This window comes from Symphalangus syndactylus, chromosome 1, assembly GCF_028878055.3.
Source record: "Symphalangus syndactylus isolate Jambi chromosome 1, NHGRI_mSymSyn1-v2.1_pri, whole genome shotgun sequence".
Lineage (NCBI taxonomy): Eukaryota > Metazoa > Chordata > Mammalia > Primates > Hylobatidae > Symphalangus > Symphalangus syndactylus.
Genome location: NC_072423.2, coordinates 74,469,917 through 74,494,791, shown reverse-complemented (window position 1 = coordinate 74,494,791; position 24,875 = coordinate 74,469,917). Strand labels below are relative to the sequence as shown.

At 44.8% G+C, this 24,875-nt stretch overlaps 1 pseudogene; it reads right to left on the bottom strand.

The window, feature by feature from the left end:
* LOC129488320 (aldo-keto reductase family 1 member B1-like) overlaps nt 1-15,352 on the bottom strand; it is a 35,157-nt pseudogene extending 19,805 nt beyond the window's left edge.
* Between the last annotated feature and the right edge of the window lie 9,523 nt (nt 15,353-24,875).

Sequence of the window (24,875 nt, the reverse complement as noted above, 5' to 3'; positions counted from 1 at the left end):
TCATGTTATTGCTAGTTTGGCTGGTTATAGAATTCTTAGCTACAAATACTTTTGTCTTAGAATTTGAAGACTTTATTCCATTATCTTCTAAATTCGAGTGTTACTATTAAGAATCCTGAGGCCATTCTCATTTATGTTCCTTTTTCAGATAACCTGTGTTTTTTGTTTTTTGTTTGTTTGTTTCCTCTTTGGAAGCTAATAGAATTATTCCTTTCTGGTGATGAGAAATTTCTTTAAAACTGCCTTGGTGTTGGTTTTTTTTCTGTATGGTACCAGGTTGATAATGGATACAGTAATTCTGGAGACTTATATCTTTTAATTAAGCCTCATATTTTTATATTTCTTGGATACTTTCTTCCAAATAATTTTCTATATTCTCTCATTTAGAATACTTACATTGGCTTTTGTGTGTGTGTATTGAATCTCTATTTTTAAAAGTCTTGTCTATTCTACTTTCCAGGAGATTTAAAAAATTTTTTACCTCTCAAACCTTTTAATGAATTTTTTAAATGTTGTATGTTTAAATGTTGAATATTGTATCAATCAACATAGGCAAGGCTATGCTGGGACAATTACACAAAACTGCAGGCAAAGGGGAATGACATCTGACTACGTGCTATATTTTTAAATAGCAAGATTTTGTTCTTGTTTTTAATTCATTTATTGATTTAGGGGTTGAATATCATCTTGAACGTCTCTGAGGGTATTATTTGCGTTTTATGTATATTTAAAGTTTTTGCCGGCATGACTTCTGTTTCCTCTAGTTCCTTTTTTTCTGTGTATTTTTGCCTGCATGTGGTGAGCTTTTGCTGTACTTATTGTACCATGGTTGCCCATTCAGAAATAAGAGTGAGTCACTTAGAAGCAGATGGGAAGTCACCCAGCGGGCCTCTCTGTCGAGTGGGTGGTGGACAGCTTGTCAGGGGACCAGCAGTTATTGGTGTGTGGAGGTTGTGTCAGCCACCATCCCGTCGGGAAATACATGGATGCTCCAGACAGGGCCAGGGAGAGAGTTGAACAATGGGACTGTAAGGGGCCAAGGGGACCAGTGATGGATGTGAAGGTGCTCGGTGGTGACTGCAACAGCCAGGAGCCATGACCACCTGAGATCTGGAGCAATAGAAGTTTCTGGACTCTAGTAAATGCTCCTAGCTGTGGGAGAGGGGCTTCTCAATAGGAACCATTGTCATAGGCGGGGGAATGCAGCCCTGGCTGAATTACAGCCTGGCGTGAAGAAAAAGGAGAATAAATATGCCAGCCCCCTGTGTGCCCCTGGCCCAGCAGAACCCACCCTAAAGCCACAGGGAGAGAGCCTAAGGGACACAGTGTGTGTGGTTCACTTCCTGGGGATGGGCACGGTAGAGAAGGGTGGACAGCAGATCTGAGGGGCCAGAGGGAGAATGTCCCGTACAGAGAGCTCTCCCTAGGGGACAGCGCAGGTCTCCAGGGAGGGTCCTTGAGAGCCTGCTGGGGCATTCTGCACACAGGGAGAGAAGGGGGCTGTGGGGCCAGCTACTCCATGTGAAGTTTTTCATCTGAGCCCTGCTTTCTTCTCCAGCCTCAGCCCAGCTTCTGTGGTGTCTGCTGCCCCAGCCTCCGGCTGTTCAGGGACAGGTAGGATGGGCTGGTTCCTTTTCTATGTGTGATTCAGGGCACATACTTTAGGCTGTGGCTTCCTCTTCTCTGCTAAACCAGTTACCACTTCTCTTCCACGAATCTGTTAAAAATCCCCTGATTCTGTTTGTATTTCCTTTTTTCTTACTCCTCTAATTTATTTTACTAGAAAATGAAATTGTTTTACATTTTTATATTTATTTTCACAGAAGGACATATGTGAATTATTTATAGTTCTTTCACATTATCCATAATGTCCTGTTCAAATATAACGTAATTGATTAAAGTAACTTAAAAACAGTACTCTGGCAGTGTATCCTCAGGGGAATATATTCTAAGGACAAAAATAAAATTAAGAGGCAAAGACATTTTAACCTTAGTATTGGATGTGTTTTTTAAAAATGGTGTTGGCACCTTAATACTAAAACGCTTGGGTGTGAACTGTGGATTAGCACACAGGAATCAATATATCCCTGTTTTGGGAAGCAGGGTTTTCACTGTGGAAGAAGTGGCATGAGAGAAGCTGTGGAAGAAGCCTGTGTTACTGGATTTGATGCTGTGGCTTCAAACACCAACAATACTATGTGTTCCTGCTGTGAAGTAGTGAGAGGTTCAGAAATTCACCAAATAGTGTTCTTGCCAGAAATGCTTCACCTAAATATAGTCACAAGGAAAGGGACAAATATAGAATGTGGGATGTTTTGCAGGGACCCTTCAAAGGACTCATTATCAGGTAGAGTGAGGGGATGGGATTGTTCTATATTAGGGAAGAATAACAAGGTGCAGCACCCAAATGCTAAAGTGTGAGCCTTGATTTTATTCTGAGTGGAAAGGAAAATGAACTATAAAAAACACCAGTGGGACAATTGGGGAAATTGTGTTAGATTCTTTTATTGAATTCATGTTAGTTTCCTCAGTGGTGGCAGAAGCATTGTAGTTGAAGGGTCTAGGGGGCCCGTCGGGCACCTGTGTCCTCCTTTCTAATGGTTCAGCAAGAAGGAGGTGTGTACAGAGAGAGATAGCACAGGCAAGGTATGGTGTTAGCAGTTGGTGGGCTTGGGGCAAGTTCGTTGTATAGCTATTTTGAAAAATCACAATTAGTCTGGGAGCCTCAGCACATGCCTATAATCCCAGCACTTTGGGAGGCCGAGGCAGGTGGATCATTGAGGTCAGGAGTTCAAGATCAGCCTGGCCAACATGGTGAAACCTTGTCTCTACTAAAAATACAAAAATTAGCTGGGTGGTAGTGGCACACGCCTGTAATCCCAGCTACTTGGGAGGCTGAGGGAGGAGAATCACTTGAGCCTGGGAGGCAGAGGCTGTAGTAAGCTGAGATCATGCCACTGCACTCCAGTCTGGGCAACAGAGTGAGACCCTGTCTCAAAAAAATAAAAAATAAAAAAATTTCTAAAAAAGAAAAAGAAAAATCAAAATTAAAAGATGAATAAATTTTAAAAGTGTGCCACAAAACTTCAACCTTTAACATTTAAAAAATTCTTGTGGGAACATACCAGTCCTTTTTTACTTTTTGCAGAAGCACAACTGAGCTTGCTTTGTGACTTAAATGACTGAGGCACACTGAAAGAAAGGACAACAAGGAGGACATCCTAGAGAAATCTCTCCTGGTGAGGAATGCAATGTGCTCTCCTCTAGGAGAAAGTTTGCTCAAAAAAATGACTGCTTTTCCTTGAGTCTTCATCCTGCCACTTCCAATGGCCAAATACCCAAACCCAGCCACCCCAGGTCCTCTAGAAGGAGGGGATGGTCAGATACTCTGCAAGAACCAGGAACCCTAAGGATATGATTCCTCTCCTCAGTGGCACAGCTCCAACAGAGGTCCCATCTGGAGAAAATGCTGACTTCAGATTTGAAAACAAAAGGCTTTTGTTACGTACAGGAGCTAAAAACCTGACATAGCTTTACCTCTTCTGGTCACTTAGGGGCAGAGGATGGCAAGGGAAGAGATCTCTCTCTCAGATGTGTTTTGGCAGCATCCTAGAGGGGTGAGAAAAAATAAAAGAAAAAGAAACAGTAAGACCTCCTGACGCTTGGGCTATCCAGCTGCTGGAGTAGCCATGAAATCCGCTCTTCTAAACTTATTTCAGTCACAAGTTTTTCTTCGACTTACCTCTGAGCCTCTCCCTTGAGAAGGCACACAGACAGCACAGGGTGAAGCCAGTGGCTTTCCACAGGGACCTAGAACACCTGGTGGCAGCTGACCTAGATTGCTTTCATGTCTGGATAGGTCATACATGTTACATATGTGCCACAGATAGGATGGCAGTGCACACACAGGCAGTAAACATATGCATGTTAAAAGAATGTACATAAATGTCTTGGTTTGTTACAACAGAGAGATGCTTTGGGAAGTCTGATGCTCCCTCCGCATCTCTGATCCCCCTGAAGGTATGCTTGTATGCCTGCTCCCTTGTTATTCAGAAGTGGCTGTGATGGAGCTGGTGTAGACAAGTATGCCAGTTTGGCTATTTGCCTTTTTCTGGAGTGATCTGACTCAGTGCTTCCTCTTTCTAGACAACAGTTTAGGAATGCTGTTCATCCCGCCCAGAGATTAGAGGGAACAGGAAGGAAAATGTGGGGAGGGGAACCAGAGAGATGAGTAGGGGCCTGGAACCGGAGGCACTTTCACCTGTGATGGAATCTAATGCTGTAGGAAAGAGCGAAGGACTTGGTCAAGGCTGGGTGACAAGAGGAGCCAGTCCCAGAGGGACAATTCGTTCTCCTCATCAGTTTTTCTTCAAGGAGCAGACAACCTAGGACCCTCTCTTCTGTCATCTCAGAGTTGAGTCCTTCCACAACACAAGGATTGCTGTAGGCTTTCCCAGCTGGGTCCGTGCCACAGTGAGTGGGTGGGTCCCATGGATGATGGAAAGGTCTTGGTCTCCACTTGGAAGCAGTACCTAATGGTGGGGGCTGAGGATCATCAGCAAACAGGTGTTCGGTCTGCCTCCAGTGATGCCTCCTCATGGCTTCCACGTGTTAAGGGTGGGCTCAGAGCAGCAGGAGACAACCCAGAACACACTCCACATTCAAGACGATCTTCCTCCATCCAGCCAAGAAGGCTACATCCGTGAAAAGATGGACGCGAGAGAGCCCTCCTTGTTTGGAATGTGCAATGTCTCACAGAGAGAAAGGGGGTCAAGGAAGGGACTCCCTGGTAGCAAGTCATTCCTCTGGAAGCGCTGACTCTCTTCAGGATTCCTTCTTGGTGCAGGCATGCAATTATCCTGTGTTTTGTCTTTTAAAATAGTCTGTTTCAATGCTTCAAAGCATATTCTGAAAATGATTCATCACATCCAAGTTCTCTACATCCTCTTCTCACACATTCTAAGGGAAAAAAAAGATGAACAGAGTGGTTAGGTTATTATGTCTCTGTTTGTAGCTACTAGCAGGGCATTAGATGAAGAAATCCACAGAACTCCTGCACAAGAAGTTACTAGAACAATAGATGAGAAGATTTGTTCTGGATTGTTATCCTGTATCTTCTGTGGAAAACTTTGTTTTTAGGATCAAAATACCGCTTCATAAAGACAGAATATTCCTCCCGCTCCTGCAGGAGACATCTTCTCTCCTATTTCTTGGAGCTGTCTGGACAAGAGTCCTCATGTGGAAGGTCCTGGCCAGCTACAGCTCCTCTGTTTGCACCGCACACTGGTGTTGGATTGGGAGGAGATGTCCGCATTTCTCCAAGTGAGGCTTCTCTTCCAGTCTGATTTCCTAGTGATAAGGGTGGTAATGGCAATAGTGGGAGTTCCTGCCGTTTGGGAAGAGAGTTTCTCAGGCATTTATGTCTAAGTTTTAAGATAGCCAGTCATCGTGGCTAGGTTTTATAATTTTCTTGGCTGGCATTATGATGTGCTAAAACTGGACGATTTTTGCTTCACCTTCAGCTTGCTGTGGTTTCCAGAGCAGAGCTGAAATTGCTGAGCACACTTAGAATTCAAATTTGGAAAGACAGGAAAAGTCTTCACTTTCATCATAGTCAATATCTCAAGATTCATTAGGGGAGATCTTGAAATTTAGAGATTTTTCTTTTCCAGAAAGAGAGTGCCTCAACTTCTAAGAAGTTTTTTGTTTTTTAGACGGAGTCTCGCTCTGTCGCCTAGGCCGGAGTGCAGTGACGCGATCTCAGCTCACCGCAAACTCCGCCTCCTGGGTTCAGGCCATTCTCCTGCCACAGCCTCCCTAGTAGCTGGGACTACAGGTGCCCACCACCATGCCCGGTTAATTTTTTTTGTATTTTCAGTAGAGACAGGGTTTCACCACGTTAGCCAGGATGGTCTTCATTTCCCGACCTCGTGATTCACCTGCCTTGGCCTCCCAAAGTGTTGGGATTACAGGTGTGAGCCACCATGCCCAGCGCAAGAATTTTTTAATAAAGTTTTTAGTAGCTCACCCAGGACAGAGTCCTATTTTCTGTATACAGGCTAGGTGAGTGATGATGAAGCCTGGCTGTTTAGGTCAACCCATCTCTAATAAGGCAAGAGCTAGAGGCAAACATCCCACAACTCAGAAATGCAGATATGTACTGCTATGGTTTGAACTTATGTGTCCCCCCCAAAATCCTATGCTGGAACTTAAACCTGAATGTGATAGTATTAAGAGGTGAGGCCTCTAGGAGGTGATAAAGTCATCAGGGCAGCACCCTCATGAATGGGATTAGTGACATTATAAAAGGATTTCGGGGAACTAGCTAGGCCCTTTTTTCTCTACCATCTTCTGCCACGTGAGGACACGGTGTTCATCTCCTCTGGAGGACACAGCAAAGGCGCCATCTTGGAAGCAGAGACCAGGCTGTCAGCAGACATCAAACCTGCTGTTGCCTTGATCTTGGACTCCCAGCCATCAGAACTCTGAGAAATAAATTTTTATTATTTATAAATTATCCAGTCTGTGCTTTTTTTTATAGAAGCATGAATATACTAAGACAAATAAAAATTACCAAAAATATATGCCCCTGAAGTTTGGAACACTTCCTCCAAAGAAGGTTTGCTGCTTTCAGCAGGCATTGGTAGGAAGTAGGACAGAGAAGGGCATTCATTTCCTAACTGCTGCTATAACAAATTACAGCAAGTGAAGTGGCTGAAAGCAACACCAGTTTACTCTCACAGTTTTGAGGTCCGAAGTTTGAATCCATTTTAGTGGGCTAAAGTCAAGGTGTTGGCAAGGCTGTTTCCTCCTGGAGGCTCCAGGGGAGAATCTGTTTCCATGACTTTTCCAGCTGCTAGTGGCCACCTGTATTCTTTACCTGGTCCTTTTCTTCCATCTTTAAAGTGCATCACTCCAATCTCTGCTTCGATAGTCACATCTTCTCCTCTGACCCTGCCTCCTCTTATAAAAGTAATTATATCTGTAATTATATCAGGCACACCCAGCTACTCCAGGATAACCCCAAAATCTCAAGAATCTTAACTTAATCATATCTGTAAAGCCCCTTTTGCAATATAACACTCATAGGTTCCAGGGATTAGGACATGGACATATTTGGAGGAGGGACCATTATTCAGCCCACCACAGGAGGTAAGTGGGGCAGATCAATTGGTGACTCTGAAAGATGATATGCCCAAGGCCTTGTGCCCAGGGGTCCAATCAGCCTCCTTCCCTACTGCCGGTTTTACCACTCCCATCTTAGATTGAAGTTACTTTATTGCACAATTCATATGTAAATATTTCTTTTTAAAAATGGAAACATTATCAATAGAACTAAGTCCTCTGACTGTCTTCCACAATTCTGATCCTCTCCTCATCTCCTCCCACCCCAAAGGTCAGCACTGTTCTTTGCTTGATACACATCAGATGTGTCTCTGCATGTACATGTATTTATTTGTTCCTGTAGAAAGTATAGTCTTGGTTATGGCTTCCCTCTGTGTAAGTGATATTGTAATGGATATATAATATAATTCAGCCACATGCTTTTTTCATTCACCAGTGTCTTCAAGATCTTTTTATGACAGCACATATTGGTGGACCTCATTCTTTTCAATTACTGCACGGTATTCTATGAAATGAATATACCATGGTGTATTAGTCGTCTTGGGTTGCTATAACCAGAAAAGAAACTTGGTGGCTTAAAACAACCAAAATTTATTCTCACGAGTGCTAGAGGCTAGAAGTCCAAAATCAAGGTGCTGGCAGGGCTACGCTCTCTCTGACAGTTCTAGGGGACAGCCTTATTTATTCCAGCTTCTGGTTAGCTGTTGGCGTTCCTTGGTTTGTGGATGCATCTCTCCAATCTCTGCTTCTGTCTTCACATGGCTTTTGCTTCCTGTGTGTCTCTCTCTCCTCTTCTTCTAAGGGCATTGCCATTGGATAAGGAGAAAAGGAGAAGGGGAGGGCATGCTCCTTCCCTTTAAGGGAACATCATAAAAGTTGCAAAGTCTCTTCTCACATCTCATTGGCTGAAACTTGGTCACATGGTCACACTTAGCTTCAGGGGAGGCTGGGAAGTGTAGCCTTTAGCTGGGTAGTGAGACTGTTATGACAAGGCAATGGGGAACTGATGTGGGAATGACTGGTAGCCTCTGCCACCGTAAGTGTTTCTCTAGTGTGAAGACACAGAGAAGGATGACTGGCCATGAGGGCTCCCTTTAATTGTGGTATTGCCAAACTATCCTCCAATGCTGTCATGTAGATTTACACTCCCACCATCAATATTGATACTATCCTTTCCCATTTACTCACCAACCACTAATATACACAAATTTAAAATTTTTGTCATTTCAATTAGCAAAATGACATCTCAGTTTTTAGTGTTTTCATTTTCATGATCCCTAGTGAAGATGAGCATTATTTAATATATTTATTGGCTTTTTTTTTTTTTTTTTTGAGATGGAGTTTTGTTCTTGTTGCCCAGGCTGGAGTACAATGGCACGATCTTGGCTCACTGCAACCTCCGCCTACCAGATTCAAGTGATTCTCCTGTCTCAGCCTCCTGAGAAGCTGGGATTACAGGCATGCACCACCACGCCTGGCTAACTTCGTATTTTTAGTAGAGACGGGGTTTCATCATGTTGGTCAAGCTGGTCTCAAACTCCTGACCTCAAGTGATCCACCCACCTCGGCCTCCCAAAGTGCTGGGATTACAGGCATGAGCCACTGTGCCCGGCCTTATTGGCCATTTCTATTTCATCTTCTCTAATTTTACTTTTTCTTTTCCTTGTTCATTTTCTTACTAAATTGTTTGTCTTTTTTCCAGTTGATGAGTTCTTTACAATATTCTCAGCATGAATATTTGCCTGTCATAACTATTACAAATATTTCTCCCAATTTGTCATTTATATTTCAATTTTGTTTAAGAATATATTTTGCCATAATAGAAATTTTAGATATGTTTTATTTTTATCATCTAAAAGCATTAATTTTAAAAAAGGAATGTTGGTTCTAAGCTTTTTGATCTAGGATGCTAACAAATTCAAATACGATTGACTGAAGAGTATTATATGCCCTAGTCTAAGTAATAAGGATGTAGAAAGCCAGCTGGTAACTCGTGGCACCATCTCACAAATCTCAACGGCATCTGCTTCTTCCAGGTTGTCTACACAAGGCCCTTGCCATCAGTCAAATGAGTGACAGCTTTCTGGCAACCGTGTGCACACTCTGGCTCCTTGGAAAGCCAAGGCATGTGGCTGAGAGCAGAAGGCCTTCCCTATTACCTATTAGAGTCTATTTGGGCTGCAAGGCACTCACAAACACAGAGACATCCAGGTGGCCAAATTTTGCTGTACCCATAGGTTTTACCCATAGGTTACTGAGGTATAACAAAGAAGTTCCAGTGTCAGAGCCTACTTGAAATAAAGTTAGATAGAAGACAGTGGACCTCCTAAGCGAGCTCCCTGAAGACCCATACTCACTATCCCTGAATCAGAGGGGAAGTGAAGATTTTGGAGAGATTAGATATTTTACGCCACTTCCAGAGTGGCCATGGGTACCCAGGGCCTGCTTGGTATCTTTTTCAGAGAAAAGCTGCTCCATCCACTTTTTCTTTCTCAAGAAACTTTGTCTTTAAAGCACCAATGGGCCAGCCTGTGCCTGCACAGAAAAGAGAATGAGTTCTCGGACCCTCTCTTGTGATGATAAAGGTAGCACATCTCTTTGGCTGCGTATCTACCACTTGTCAGACTTTTAAGGCACACGCTATTTGGGTAAAATATTGGCTGCAACATTATCAACGCATCAGGTATCTGGGTCCAGGACTACCTCCCCCAATCCCTATGGACATCTCACCACCTCTTCAACCTCTCCTCCTTTCTCTAAGTGAAAAAACAATTCAGAAAACCCCTTAAAAGAAAAAAAAAATCCATTTTAAGAAAGAGCAATTCATGCCAGCATGGTGGCTCATGCCTATAATCTTGGCACTTTGGGAGGCCAAAGTGGAAGGATCACTTGAGGCCAGGAGTTTGTGACCAGCCTCGGCAACATAGAGAGACCCCATTTCTACAAAAAAAAAAAGCCAGTCGTGGTGGTGTACCCATGGAGTCCCATTTACTCAGGAGGCTGAGGCAGTAGGATCACTTGAGTCCAGGAGTTTGAATTTATACTGAGCTATGATTGCACCACTGCCCTCCAGCCTGGGCACAGAGCAAGATCCTATCTCTATAAAAAAAATGGCAATTCGGATCATAGCCTCTCTCAAACAGCATCCTGCCCATCTTCACCCACATCCAGAAAAAAAGGAGTAGCTATATTTTTCCCTTCTTTAGAATGTTAGAAAATTTCTTGCTGAAAACAGTGAACCAGGTTATGATCTAGGGTCTCCCTAATTACTAGCAATCTAGGGACAAAGCTATTCCTAATCAAAGTGAGCATTATTGAATACATTTATTAGCCATTTCTATTTCATCTTATTTGTTTTTCCATTTTCTCTCCTTTGTTCATTTTTTTGTTCTCTTAGATTTTTTTTTTTTTGCACATAAACTGGAGCAAAAGAATTCTACCTGATTCCCCAACCCCCAAAATAACATCCCTGTCCCCTACAGCGTGTTGTGGAAATCAAGATGACATATAGAAGATGTACACAGGGTGACTTGCAAGGGACAAGAAACAGCAGATCCAGGTTTGGACCCAGCTTCATTGCTTACCAAGCAATCGGCTTGACCCCCCTCCACTTTCCTTCCATGAATGAAGGGGTTTCCGTTTATATTTAAGGACCACCAATATCTGCTAACACTAATTCCTCTTCTTATCTTTGGGCATAAATTTGGGTATCCAGTTACTAGACCTCTTCCCAGACTGGTAGACTGTATTTTCTTCTGTTGCCCTTTCCTCTAAAGTTTCAGACCACAGAAGTTGAGAGCAGGCCACCCTCCCTGCCCTGGATCCTGGGTCCTGGCCCACCCGAGCCCAAGCCCACCTCCCTTACACTCGCGCTTGTACTGAGCTTGCTTTTTGGGGTCTGCTCCCTCCTCAGATCTGCAATCTTTCCTTGTTTTGTTGTTGCTGTTTGTTTGAGAGAGGGTCTTGCTCTGTTGCCCATGCTGGGCTTCAGTGGCACCACCACTGCTCACCACTGCCTCGAACTGGGCTCAAGCGATCCTCCCACCTCAGCCTTCCATGAAGCTCAGACTATAGACATGCAGCACCATGCCAGGCTAATTTTTTTATTCTTTCATTTTTTTTTTGTAGTGACGAGGTCTCACTATGTTGCCCAGGCTGGTCTTAAACTCCTGGGCTCAAGTGATCTGCCCACCTCAGCCTCCCAAAGTGTGGGGGTCACAGGTGTGAGCCATTGTGATCGGCCTTCACCTTGCTTATCAGCAAATGGTGATAAAAGCACACACTCATCTTAGCAAGGAACTGGTTCTCCTCTTTCCATTTTAGGGAAATTAGATATTTAGTAATATGAGGACTTCTTTACAGGTAAGTCATCTTCAGATGTTTGCTCCTTCCTGTTTCTTGACAGGAGGTATAGCTCCCCCATGCACTATGGCTGATGCCCAGTAAAAATGGGCTTTGGGGATTCCGGCCCCATTTGGAGAAGGTTCCCCTGTCAGTGCCTTGCCTGGATTAGCTTGGTTCTCACTATTTTTCAAATATGCAAATGGCCTCTTACTCTACTCTGAGCACCCGTGATTACCAGACAGCTTCCTGCAGCACAGGAGCTTGCTCGGCCGAGGGGCAAGCTAGAACCACTGGGAGGTCAGAGCCCTCCGGAACAGCCCTCAAGCAATGACAAAGAGGCACTCCTTGCCCTTCGGGTGGGACGATGATGACGCATGGTCTAAACCAGGTCGGCAAACTTTTCCTGTGAAGAGCCAGCTGGTAAATTTTTTGGTCTTTGCGGCCCATATGGTCTCTGTCACAACTACTCAACTTTCCCGTGGTAGGACATACGCAGCCATCACGTACAGAACACAGAAACACAGGCGTATGGCTCTGTTAAAGGACAACTGAATTCATGGCTACTGAAACCTGAATTTCAATAACTTTCATATCACTAAATATTTTTCTTTGATTATCTCTCAACCATTTTAAAACATAAAGACCCCAGCCTGGGCAACATGGTGAAACTACTAAATACACAAAAATTAGCCGGGTGTGGTGGCGGGTGCCTGTAATCTCAGCTACATGGGAGGATGAGGCAGGAGAATCGCTTGAACCCAGGAGGTGGAAATTGCAGTGAGCCAAGATCATGCCACTGCACTCCAGCCTGGGCAACCCAGTGAGACTCTGTCATAAAATAAAATAAAATACAATAAAATAAAATAAAATAAAATAAAATAAAACAAAAATAAAATAAAATAAAATAAAATAAAAAATAAAAACATAAAGACCATTCTTAGCTCATAGGCTATAGAAACCCAATGAGCTGGGTTCAGCTATAGTTCGCTGACCCCAGTGTAAATCATATCCCAGAGGTCCCAGTGAGCTGGAGCCCTGCTTGCCTACAGCGGTAATCTGGAGTGACTGGCTCCTTCCCTTCCCTGGTTTACTTTGCCTACTCTTCTGGGGTCACCTTCTAAATAAGCTATTTGCACTCAAAGCCCTCTCAGAGTCTGGTTCTGTTCTTAGACCTCTTCCCAGACTGGTAAATTTGATTTTCTGTTTCTCCATCCCCCAAAGTTACAAACTAGGGATATCTAGAGCAGGGCAATTCTATCAGCAGCTCCTGGAGCCTGGCCCTCCTGAGTCCACCTACTCCATCCCCTGGCTACCCCACCCTGGATTGTCACATTGAGCCAGCTTCCAAAGCTCTTGGCTTTATGTCCCATTTCCTGAGGACACTTCAGTGAACAAGATTGTGCTTGTCTCGTAACTTCGTGCTTTCATTCTACTGGGGACGGGGGAGGGTAAGCCACAATTGTAGTGCAGTGTGGTAGCCAGGAAGGATGGCAGGCTATGCCATGGGAGGCAGGGAGATTTGAATCTCAGCTCATCCTTGTGATGAAGAGGAGAACTTGCCCAAGCCTTGTTTCCTTATCTGAAGAGGAGAGAATCTGAGCTCAACCCTTACGGGGCGGGGGTGAGGAAATGAAATACACATCCAGTGCCAGCCATGCATTGTATTGCGGGGCACACAGTAGGCACTCAGTGAGCAGAGGTGACCACTGTTATTAATAGACAAGTACTCTAGGAGCCACAATGGGAGTGTCAGTGAGGGCCAGTGTCATCGTGGGAGAGGTGGCAGTGTGTGGGCAGGGCCCTGAGGAGTAGCAGGATGTGGGTGAGGGGCTGGGGGAAGGAGCACCTCACATAGGAGGACAGCACGAGCAAAGGCATCACCACGAACCCAACAGAAGGAACTTGGGTAACTAATCCAGCTTTTATCTTGCCAACACAGGCCAAAGAAGGTGGCTCAGAAGCACCTGATGTATGCTTATCTTTTTATTTTTTTGAGTCAGGATCTCACTTTGTTGCCCAGGCCAGAGTGCAGTGGCATGACTATAGCTTACCACAGCCTCCAACTTCTGGCCTCACGCGATCCTCCCACCTTGGCCTCCCAAAGTGTTGGAATTGCAGGTATGAGCCACCATGCCTGGCCAAGGTAACACTATTGAGCATCTTCTGAGACCCTATGGAGATGCAGGCCATGTTCTAAGTGGTCCGTGGGTCATCTCATTCACCCTTACAACAATTAGGTAGGAATTGCTATTACCTACATTTTACAAGGAAGAGACCAAGGCTCCAGAGAGGTTACGTTGCCCGTATGGAGATTCCAATCATGCCCGTCTAACTGCAGAACTTCTGTTCCTACCCACTGTGCCATGATGATTCTGTAGCAAGTAGAATAGAGACTGAGCTAGACTTGGGGTTCAGAGAAGCCATTCTGAGGGAAGTAACATCTATGAGGAGATCTGAAGAATGAGCAGAAATCATCCCTGGGAAGGCAGACAGAAAGGATTCCAGGCACTAGCGTGTCCTGGGGTTCAACAGCAGGCTGGGAGGCTCTGGGAGTAGTGTGGTCTGGCTGCAGCATATAGAGAGTCAGAGAAGCAAGCTGGGGGATGAGAGATGAATTCACAGGCAGGAGACCAACCCATGAAGAGCCCTAGAAAGGACATTAAGGCATCTGGAGTTTATCCCAAGGCAAAGGGAAGAGTTCTGAGGAATAAATAAATAAAGATTTCTTTCAGTTTAGTTTTTTTTTTTAGATGGAGTTTCACTCTTGTCGCCCAGGCTGGAGTGCAGTGATGAGATCTCAGCTCACTATAACCTCTGTCTCCCGAGTTTAAGCGATTCTCCTGCCTCAGCCTCCTGAGTAGCTGGGATGACAGGTGCGCACCACTATGCCCGGCTAATTTTGTATTTTTAGTAGGGACGGAGTTTCACCATGTTGGCCAGGCTGGTCTCAAACTCCTGACCTCAGATGATCCGCCTGCCTCAGCCTCCCAAAGTGCTGAGATTACAGGCATGAGCCACCGTGCCTGGCCCCGTATAGATTTTAAGACAGCTCTCTGGTTAGTGTGCAGGATGGACTGGAAAGGGGCAGAGCTGGAGACAGGAATGCCAATTAGAAGGCTGCTTCAGTTCTCCAGTAACCCAAAATGCACAGGTCCTGGACGTGCTAGTGCTATTCTTTGGAGAGAAGGCGTGGCTAATGATCACAATTTTTGTTGTAAGACAAACTTCTGGGCTTTGGAGGGCATGGCGGTGGTTGGGGAACAATCATGTAATTACTAGAGGTCAGGGACTCTGCCTCAGTTATCTCTTCTGTGTCATGGAGAGCCAAGCTGGGCTCCTTCCTGGCGTCTCTCATCCATGAGTGCTCTTCAACTACCAACACCTCTGAGCTCATCTTCTCAACTGGGATTTCAAATGTGTCTTCTGACAAGCTCAAGTATGCGTCTTCTGAGAAATCTCTGTATATGTCTTCTGGCAAAGTCTCATCTGTGGCTACGAGGCATTGTTTAATGATGACATTTTCAACCCACAGATCCTCAGTCCCACACAGGGGGTCTCTGGCCATGGAGGGATCCAGACTGGTCGCTCTGACATGGCACGGGAGTCTTCTGACTTCACACAGCTCCTGCAGGAGCCCTGGCCCAGCATCGTCAACCAGTTCCCGGAAGTCTCCTTCTGCAAACAGGGGAAGCTGGACTATGGTTTTGGTGGTAATGTTCTGGCACGTTAGGACTTCAACTCTGTGTAGCTCACCTTGAATTTTGGCAGAAACCACACCCTTCTTCAGAGCAAGGAAACACTCACTGGCTGTGAATGATGCAAATGGCTTCACATGGGAAGTGTAGTCTCTGGAGGACTGGAAGTAGAGCTGTCCACTTGGCATAGCCACAGCAACGTCAGAAACTGAGTTAAAACACAGACCTCTCCTGAAGACCCTGCCCTGTTAGGCATATGTGATGAGGAAATGCTGCTTCTTCTTTCCTTGGGAAATCTCCGTGGCAAGGAACTTTATCACTTTGTTCGTCCCAAGATGGTTAAGAGCTGCCTGCGCTTGAACAGAAAGGGCTTTCTTGTGCCCGTTTTAGTCTCTGCAAGGACCACACTCATTATTTTGATTCTCAGCGGGAATTTGCTTTTTTCCATACTGTATATTTGTCTCATTGTCACTGTTTTAATGGGCAGACTTCCTAAGCCTATAATATCAGTGACATGTATGTCCAGGTAGGAGGGGATGGCAACCTGGATTGCACCTGGGGAAATCAGGGGGGAGACGATTAGTAGGAGGTCTGAAGGTGCAAAGGAAGACAGCAGAACCCAGGTGATATGGTTTGCCTGTGTCCCCCCACCAAATCTCATCCTGAATTGTAGCTCCCATCATTCTCACTTGTCCTAGGAGGGACCCAGTGGGAGGTAATTGAATCATGGAGTGGGTCTTTCACATGCTGTTCTCATGATGGTGAATAAGTTTCATGAGAGCTGATGGTTTTATAAAGGGCAGTTCCCCTGCACATGATTTCTCTTGCCTGCTGCCATGGAAGCCATGACTTTGCTCCTTCTTTGCCTTCAGTCATGATTATGAGGCCTCCCCAGCCATGTGGAACTGTGAGTCAATTAAACCTCTTCCTTTATAAATTACCCAGTCTCAGGTATATCTTTATTAGCAGCATGAGAACTGACTAATACACCAGGTGACCAATGGGAGCTTTTCACAGAGGGACAGAGCTAACTGCAGCAATTTGGTCAGGAATATGTACTCTGTCCTCACTCTTCTCCACCCTTTGACCTGAGGGAAGCCCCCTTTCTCATCTGAACTGAATCTGTAGCCAGACAGCAAGGGAGGTGGGTTGATGCCAGCCTCACAGGTCAGCTTCAGCCTCTGGGGCAGAGCACAGGGCAGAATGGAGAAGGGGCAAATGAGGGCTTGGACACATGGAGGGTCCTGTAGAGAGGCGTTAAGTGATTTGCTTGAGGCTGAGATAGGAAGGAACAGATGTGGGAAAACAACTTAGACTTGTTTAAGTGCTCTCTCTACACCGCCATATGGGGGCATGAGTAAGAGGTCATCAGAGTGCAAGTGTGCTGGCACAGCCCTCTCTTGCTTAAATTCCCTATGAAGATGAAAGTGACAATGCACTGCTACTCAGGCAATGGTTTTCAGAACATCTCAACGTGGTCATTTAAGCCTGAACACTCTAAATGGAAATTAGCCATAAGCAAGTGATGACAGAACCAACATTTATACAGCACGATGAGCTGGCAGCTGGCCCATCATCTCTTCATCTTTCCTTTCAAGGTTACCAACCAAAAATTAAAAATTTAAAATGATTATGAGGAAGCTTAAGTGTATATGTCATTTTTATGGCCAGTGGAAGCAATAATTCTCTCTGAGCTGGACTTACGTCTGAAGGCTACAGACTGACATGGACCCTTAAGTCTTCCTGTGCATATAAGGATATGATGGGATCAAAGTCAGTGGCTGCAATTGAGACCTCACTTTAACTGGGGAGGAGGACTTACCCTAGTAAAATATTGGGAGTCTGACTATATTTGATTGATTCCTGAAAACTGAAAGTGAGGCCCCATTGTTTTTAAGGGATACCTATATATAAACATGTGCTACAAATGACCTGTGGAATTGTTGTATCCAGATCAAGAATGCTCATCATCAACGGTTTTAGGAGTATCTGGACATGGTCATTGAAACTCCTGGAGAAAGTAAGAAGTTGAGAAGGGAGAATTTCCTTAATAAAACTCAGAGTATCAACTTAGACATACATTTCATTTAAGCAAAATATGGGGCCAGGCGCGGTGGGTCACACCTGTAATCCTAGCACTTTGGGAGGTGGAGACTGGAGGATCACTTGAGCCCACTAGTTGGAGACCAGCCTGGGCAACATAGCAAGACCCTGTCACTACCATGTTACAAAAAATAAAAATAAAATTAGCAGGATGTGGTGGCACACGCCTGTAGTCCCAGCTATTTGAGAGGCTGAGGTGGGAGGATTGCTTTAGGCCAGGACTTCGAGGCTGCTGTGAACTACGATCCTGCCACTGCACTCCAGCCTGGGTGACAGACAGAGTGAGACCCTGCCTCCAAACAAAACAAACCGACAAGTAAAAGAGAAAACTACGGAAAGCCATGAAACAGATATGGGCCATTGCAGATTGGATCCAGGATTCCTGGGAGGTAATTGAGCCACTTATACAACAACATGCAATGCCAGATTGAAGGGGTAAACTAAGGAATGAAGACCAGTCTGCAGAGACCAAAGTCTCCAGGGCAGGAAATGGGGCCCAGGAGATCTGGTGATTAGATCTGCCACTTCCTAGCCATGACACTGCACACATGTTATCTAACTAATCTAGGCTTTTTTCTTATTTGTAAAATAAGAATAATAATCACTTTCTTTTTGCTTATCTGGCTATTAGTTGTAAAGATCCAATGAGATCATGGATGTGAGAGTGCTATGCAAATCGTTTTGGGCTCACAAAACTAAGGTATTATTTTTGTTCAACTGAAAATATCTTCCTCAGAAAGTGTAGAAACGTACACTACAAATCCAAAATCCCTCAATGCCCAAGTGTTTACTAGCATGAGTGCAGTTCCAGGGGTGCCCTCAAGTTAAAGATTCCTTGTGATCATATGTGATTTGGGAACATGCTCAGCAGTTAACGCACAATGCTTCTGAAATCTAAGTAAGCAGAGGCTTATTGTCTATTAATGACAGTCTTTGGGGGCTAGGGAGCTAGGACAGATGCCCCAACTCCAGTTCCAGATGATGAAGGACTCCAGAGCCAGAATACCCTAGCGAGGCTGTTTGCATCCCAAAGAGGTAAGGCCAAGATACCTGGAAAGAAATCTAGACCCATCTGTTGGTCCAGAGTTAGGACTTGGGCCGGAGGAGACAGCAGTCTTCACAGTGGATGTGGCTAAGCAGGGTAAACACCTGGTGTGGCTCCAGTCTGGTGAACCTTGGGTACCCAGCCTTCTGCCACCTTTCCGGCTACAGCCTGCCCTGCTTCCTGGACCAATGTCCCAGCCAGTTGGTTGGTCCAAAAACTATATCCCTGATCCAGCCTTGACTGGGGACTGAGAGCCACATAGCTCCCTCCCTCACCAGACAGACTCTGCCTGAAGTCTACACCTGCCTAGCCTGCCTAAAGGCCACCCACAGTGGACCTTGCCCTTTTGGCTGTTTTAGCCTCTTTTTTTTTTCTTTCTTTTTTTTTTTTTTTTTTTTGAGACAGAGTCTAACTCTGTCTCCCAGGCTGGAGTGCAGTGGTGCAATCTCAGTTCATTGCAACCTCCACCTCCCAGGTTCAAGTGATTCTCCTGCCTCAGCCTCCCAAGTAGCTGGGATTAAAGGTGCATGCCACCATGCCCAGCTAATTTTTGTATTTTTAGTAGAGACGGGGTTCCACCATGTTGGCCAGGATGGTCTCGATCTCTTGACCTCGTGATCTGCCTGCCTCAGCCTCCCAAACTGTTGGGATTACAGGCGTGAGCCACCGCACCTGGCTGAAACTCATCTTTAATGTGAGGAACTGCAGCTCTCTCACACAAAATCTCCCAGAGATCAGCCTATGGAAAGGCTCAGGTCTGACTCTTCCCATCCCTTCTTCTAGCCTTTCCTTCCCATTTTACTTCCAGACACTGACTGGCCCACCCTGTTCATTCACACGTGTGCTTTGCCCTCCCATGTAGGAAACTCAACATGAATTGGAGGCTTGAGTGTTTGGAGGCAGGGCGCTGGGGTGGGCTGGGGCACAGCTTTGCACCTGCTGCCTCCCGCCAGGAATTACACAACAGCCACAGCCCAAGGAGTGTGGGCAGGGCCAGGAGGCTACCTTTGACCAGAGGAGGCTCAGCTAACATCCTGGGAGAACAGAGTCTCTCCTGCAAGTGAGTTTTGTGGATTTTAAGGTTTTTAGGTGGCAGTCTCGCTTATCATGCCCTTAATTTAACAGAAGACTTAAAAGGCTGATTCAATGCAAGAGTATGCTTTGTCTGTCAATGTCATTAATCCAGCATCATATTTTCATGAATATTATTCATCCTTCTTAGCATCAATTGTTGCAGCCCATATGGCATAAGTGTCTGAAGCAGGAGCACAAACAAAAGGAGAAACTGTTCATCGAGATTAGGAGGAAGAAATGAAATCCATTTTTTTTTTTTTTTGAGACGGAGTCTCACTCTTGTCACCCAGACTGGAATGCAATGGTGCGAGCTCAGCTCACTGCAAACTCCACCTCCTGGGTTCAAGCGATTCTCCTGCCTCAGTCTCCTGAGTAGCTGGGATTACAGGCGCACGCCACCACGCCGGCTAAGTTTTTGTATTTTTAGTAAAGACAGGGTTTCACCATGTTGCCCAGGGTGGTCTTAAACTCCTGACCTCAAGTGATCCATCTGCCTTGGCCTCCTAAAATGCTGGGATTACATACGTGAGCCACCATGCCTGGCCTGAAACCCAATTTTGGATTTGCATGTCCCCACTCGGAGACATGCTTCTGCAGTCAACAACGCATGCAAAGCACCTGGACAGAGGTGGGTGATTCACTCCTCACTCTGCAGCCTGCTGGGAACGACAGTGCCATTGACTAATCACCTCTACTGCTCTCATCACTGTTGTCATCATTATTCAGAAGATGGAGGAGGAGGAGAAGGACAAATGGACATGAGCTATTGAGAAGCGATGGAGTGAGGATTTGGGGATGCTCGGTAGTATAGTCTGAACACAGCCAATTAGCAAAGACATAACAGGGCAAATCAAAGCAAGGTTTCTACTGGAAACTCTAATAATGAAAATATGAATACTCTTGCCCTGTCATGAAGCTGAATTAGTTTTTTTTTTTAAATAAACATTGCCTCCTGAAAGAGATCTTCTGGCAAGCTAAATACTACATCTGCTATAAATTTATACCTCATATAATACAACATTTCTTTTCTGCAAAGGAAAATAAAATGATTCAGTCCATGAGTAGATAGAAAAAGGAATTGGAGTTTGGCATTCACGTGAACTACACAGTCATAAAATTAATGTGTGGTAAGAGCCTGGCCTTTATGACAGCATATAAGAAAATGCACCAATAATAAATTTGCTTGAAGGATAAGCTTTTTTTTTTCTGCCTGCAGCCCTTCTGGTTGTCACCTTGAAATGAATATTTATTAAGGGAATAAAATTAAAGCATTTTAAGTCTACTAAAGAAATGTGTTTAAGTATATAGAATGACAAAATATAATAATAGATGATGAGATGGACTGAATTTTTAAAATAATAGAATAAATCATATTCTTCAGGAAGAATGTGTTAGGAATATGTTTTTGGCATCTAATCGTTCTTCATAAATCAAGATGTGAAGTCAGTGAAGTAAGAGATGAACAATTTCTGGAAATGGAATCTCCACAGCTACTTCTGGACAACCTCAGCCCATTTATCTACAAACCTCTGTGCCCGGCACATTGTCCAGGCTGGACCCCCAGCCAGATGGCATATTAGGAGTTCCCTTACATGCCTGCTGGGAGCAACATCCTTTCTCACATTTGTAACAGTGAAACAGCAAAAGAATGAACATGACTAACTCCATTTTTGTTTGAGTGGCCCTTATCTATGTTTAGATACCCATTCCTGCATGTGGGCTAGAATAATTTTAGAGTGCTGGGATGAAACACTACAACAGGAGTCATACAGTTTTTGAAATGAACTCTGGGATTAAAAAGGAGTATTTGAGCAACCGACTATATTTTGCTAAAGATTTATAGGAGGAAGGAGCATTGTGACCTGACCAGGGACAAAGAAATTCCCAACTTCCTTGGACCCTTGCTGGCACCCACCTGTCTACGATTGTAGGTCATGTGTTGATCTCAACACCCTCCTCTTCCCCCTGCCCTTAACAGAAAAAGAGCCTGAAATTTGTACTGACTTGAGATGGTCTTTGTGATACTAGTCCACCGTCTCCCCAGGTTGCCGGCTCTCGGATACACCTGCTTTTCCTTCCACCAAGTCTTGTCTCTCCAGTTTGGCTTTTGAGTGGTGAGCAGCTGAACGTGAGTTCAGTTACACATTCAGTTACACAGCACTCGTAGGTTTATCTGCCAACCGAGCGGGGTGCTCCAGAGGGCAGGGTGACAGCACCCAGCAAGATCAGGGCACAGCAGGTGCTCGTGAAAAGTTTGCTGTCCTTGAGGGGAACAAACCAGCTTGCAGGCACACAGGAGTACAAAGCAACATCTCTAAGGCCTGGAAACTAGCTGCCCTCCTCATAATTGGCCCCAGGCAGCAATTTTTGTCACCCAGCATGAACCCGATCATTCATTTTAACCTTCTACTGTTGTCTGTCATCCTTGATAATCAAATTATTCTCCTACAAGGGACACCTGCTCATTGCTGGAACCCTTTCCTCTTCCTTCCTGACATCAGTATCTCAAATTTCTGTGTGTTTTGCTCTGCATTGGTATTTTAAGCAACCCCTTCTCCTTTCTCAGTTGGGGTTTGGGTGGGACTGACCCCACCTTAAGGTCCAGAGGCCAGTAAGCATATCATCTCCCCTACTACAGGGAGGGGCCCTGAGCCACGGTCACTCATGCAGGGGTGGGCCCACAGCTCAGCTTGTCTGTTCATAGCCTCAGGCCTGCTCTGGGAATCCTGACACCTACATGTTCTCGTTCCCAGGCTCAGTGGTGTGAGGACAGGAGGCACAGAACCACTATCACCACAGGGAGGACTGGGAACTGCACTGGAGGTTCTCTGGAAAACCTGAGAAGGAGGACGTGGAGCTCAGACATGGATCCTGCAGGAACTGAGTCCTAGGTCAAGCTATGCCTGAAACCAGGATTTACCTCTGGACTCTTCAGTTATGTAAATAAAGCCTGTCATTGCAGGCCAAAGCCAGTTAGACCAGGCTGGCCAGTCAGGGTGGTCCATTCCTATGGCCCTTTCAGTGCATTCGCTGGGATTTCGGATTTCAATTACAGGGATGGTTCACTAACACCACATATGCTACAGTTGCTCATGACCTCCCCTAGATGCATACAGGAAGTTATATACAGTAGCAGGGAAAGAGGCCAGTGGGTAAGAGGAGACCTAAAAGCAGAGCCAAGACACTGAGAGAATAAAAGACACAGACAAGAAGGGCATTGGTTTGTTAAGGCTGCTGTAACAAAAATACCATATAAACAGCAGAAATTTATTTCTCACAGCTCTGGAGGCTGGGAAGTCGAAGATCCAGGTGCCAACAGATTTGGTGTCTTGTGAGTGTGCTTGTCCTGGTTTGTAGTTTGCTGTCCTTTCTCTATAACTTCACCTGGGGAAAGGGACAAGGGACCGCTCTGGGGCCTCTTTTATAAGGGCACCAATCACATTTATGAGGACTTCACCCCCACGACCTCATCAACTCCCAAAAGCCACACTTCCTAACACTATCACCTGGGGACTAGGATTTCGACATGTCAGTTTTGGGAGGACATAGACATTTAGACACAGCTGGGGAGGAGGAAAAAAAAAGGAGAGAGGAAAAAGAGAAGTAATTGATATATAGCCTCTAGAGCTAGTAAAAACTACATTCCTCCTCAACATTTTGGTAAAAAAGCCAGTGAATTCCCCTTTTGATCCAAGTTATTTTAAACTGGTTTTCTGTCACCTGCAACTGAGTTTTTACTAATAAATATGCCTCTCATCTCACTTAGGGCAGACAACTCCAGAACTGGCATCTACTTGTATTTCAGTCTCTGGCTGTGTCTGACACATTGTCAGGGAGCAATAAATATTCAGTAACAGCAGCAACTGTTGTTTAATTATATGCCAAGTCACATGACTGAAGCAACTGAATATTTGAGAGTTTTTGTTTTAAAAAACTACTTCTGGGGGGATAATGAGAATACCTGGCAACTTTATTTTTCTATTTGATTTTCACAGGTAGGCTCTTTTTTGGTTTGATCTCTAAAAAGCAATAAGCAGTGTTTCTGCCATCAAAAGCACAGGCAACAAAAGAAAATAGAGATAAATTGGGCTTCAACAAAATTAAAAACTTTTGTGCATCAAGAAAGTGAAAAGACAACCCACAGAATGGGAGAGGATATTTGCAAATCATATATCTGATAAGGAATTAAGATCTAGAATATACAGAGAACTCCTACAACTTCACAAATTAAGATCTAGAATATATAAAGAAACCTCTACAACTCAACAACAACAAAATAGTCTTACTAGAAAATGGGCAAAATATTTGATGTTCGACTGGTAAGTGTAATGCAAATATTCCAAAATCTGAAACAAATCCAAAACCCAAAACACTTTTGGTCCCAAGCATTTCAGATAAGGGATACTCAACCTGTATATATATACAATGGAATATTATTCATCCTTAAAAAGGATTAAAATTCTTTTTTGTGTTTTTGAGACTCACTCTGTTTCCCAGGCTGGAGTGCAGTGGTGTGATCATGGCTCATTGCAGCCTCAACCTCCCCAGGCTTAGGTGATTCTCCCACCTCAGGCTTCTGAGTAGCAGGGACTACAGATGCATGCCATCATGTCTGGCTAATTGTATTTTTTGTAGAGGTGAGGTTCTCACCATGTTGCCCAGCCTGGTCTTGAACTCCGGGGCTTAAGCAATCTGCCCACCTCAGCCTCCCAAAGTACTGGGATTATAGGCGAGAGCCACTGCGCCTGGCCTAACTCTGATGCATGCTGGAATAAAGATGAAGCTTGAGGACATTATGCTAAATGAAATAATCCAGTCGTAAAAGGACAAATCATGTGACTGCACTTGCATGAGTACCTAGAATAGTCAAATTCAAAGAGACAGAAAGTGGCCAAGTGGCTACCAGGAGCACAGGGGAGGGGGAATTACCGTTTAATGGATACGGGGTTTCTGTTTGGGGTGGTGAAAAAGTTCTGGAGATGAGCAATGGTGAAGATTGCACAATAATGTGAATGTATTTAATGCCACTGAATTGCACACTTAAAAATGGCTGAAATGGGCTGGGTGCGGTGGCTCATGCCTGTAATCCCAGCACTTTGGGAGGCCAAGGCGGGCGGATCACGAGGTCAGGAGATCAAGACTATCTTGGCTAACACAGTGAAACCCCAGCTCTACTAAAAATACAAAAACAAAATTAGCTGGGTGTGGTGGCGGGCACCTGTAGTCCCAGCTACTCAGAAGGCTGAGGCGGGAGAACGGTGTGAACCTGGGAGGCGGAGGTTGCAGCGAGCCGAGATCGCGCCACTGCACTCCAGCCTGGGTGACAGAGCGAGACTGCGTCTCAAAAAAAAAAAAAAAGGCTAAAATGGCAAGTTTGATTTTATGTATATCTTACCATCCCCTCAAAAAAGCAATGTTTCTCAAGGCATATCTATAGAGACAGATAAGATTAGTGGCTGCCTAGGGTAGGGGGTGGGGGCAGGGGTTAA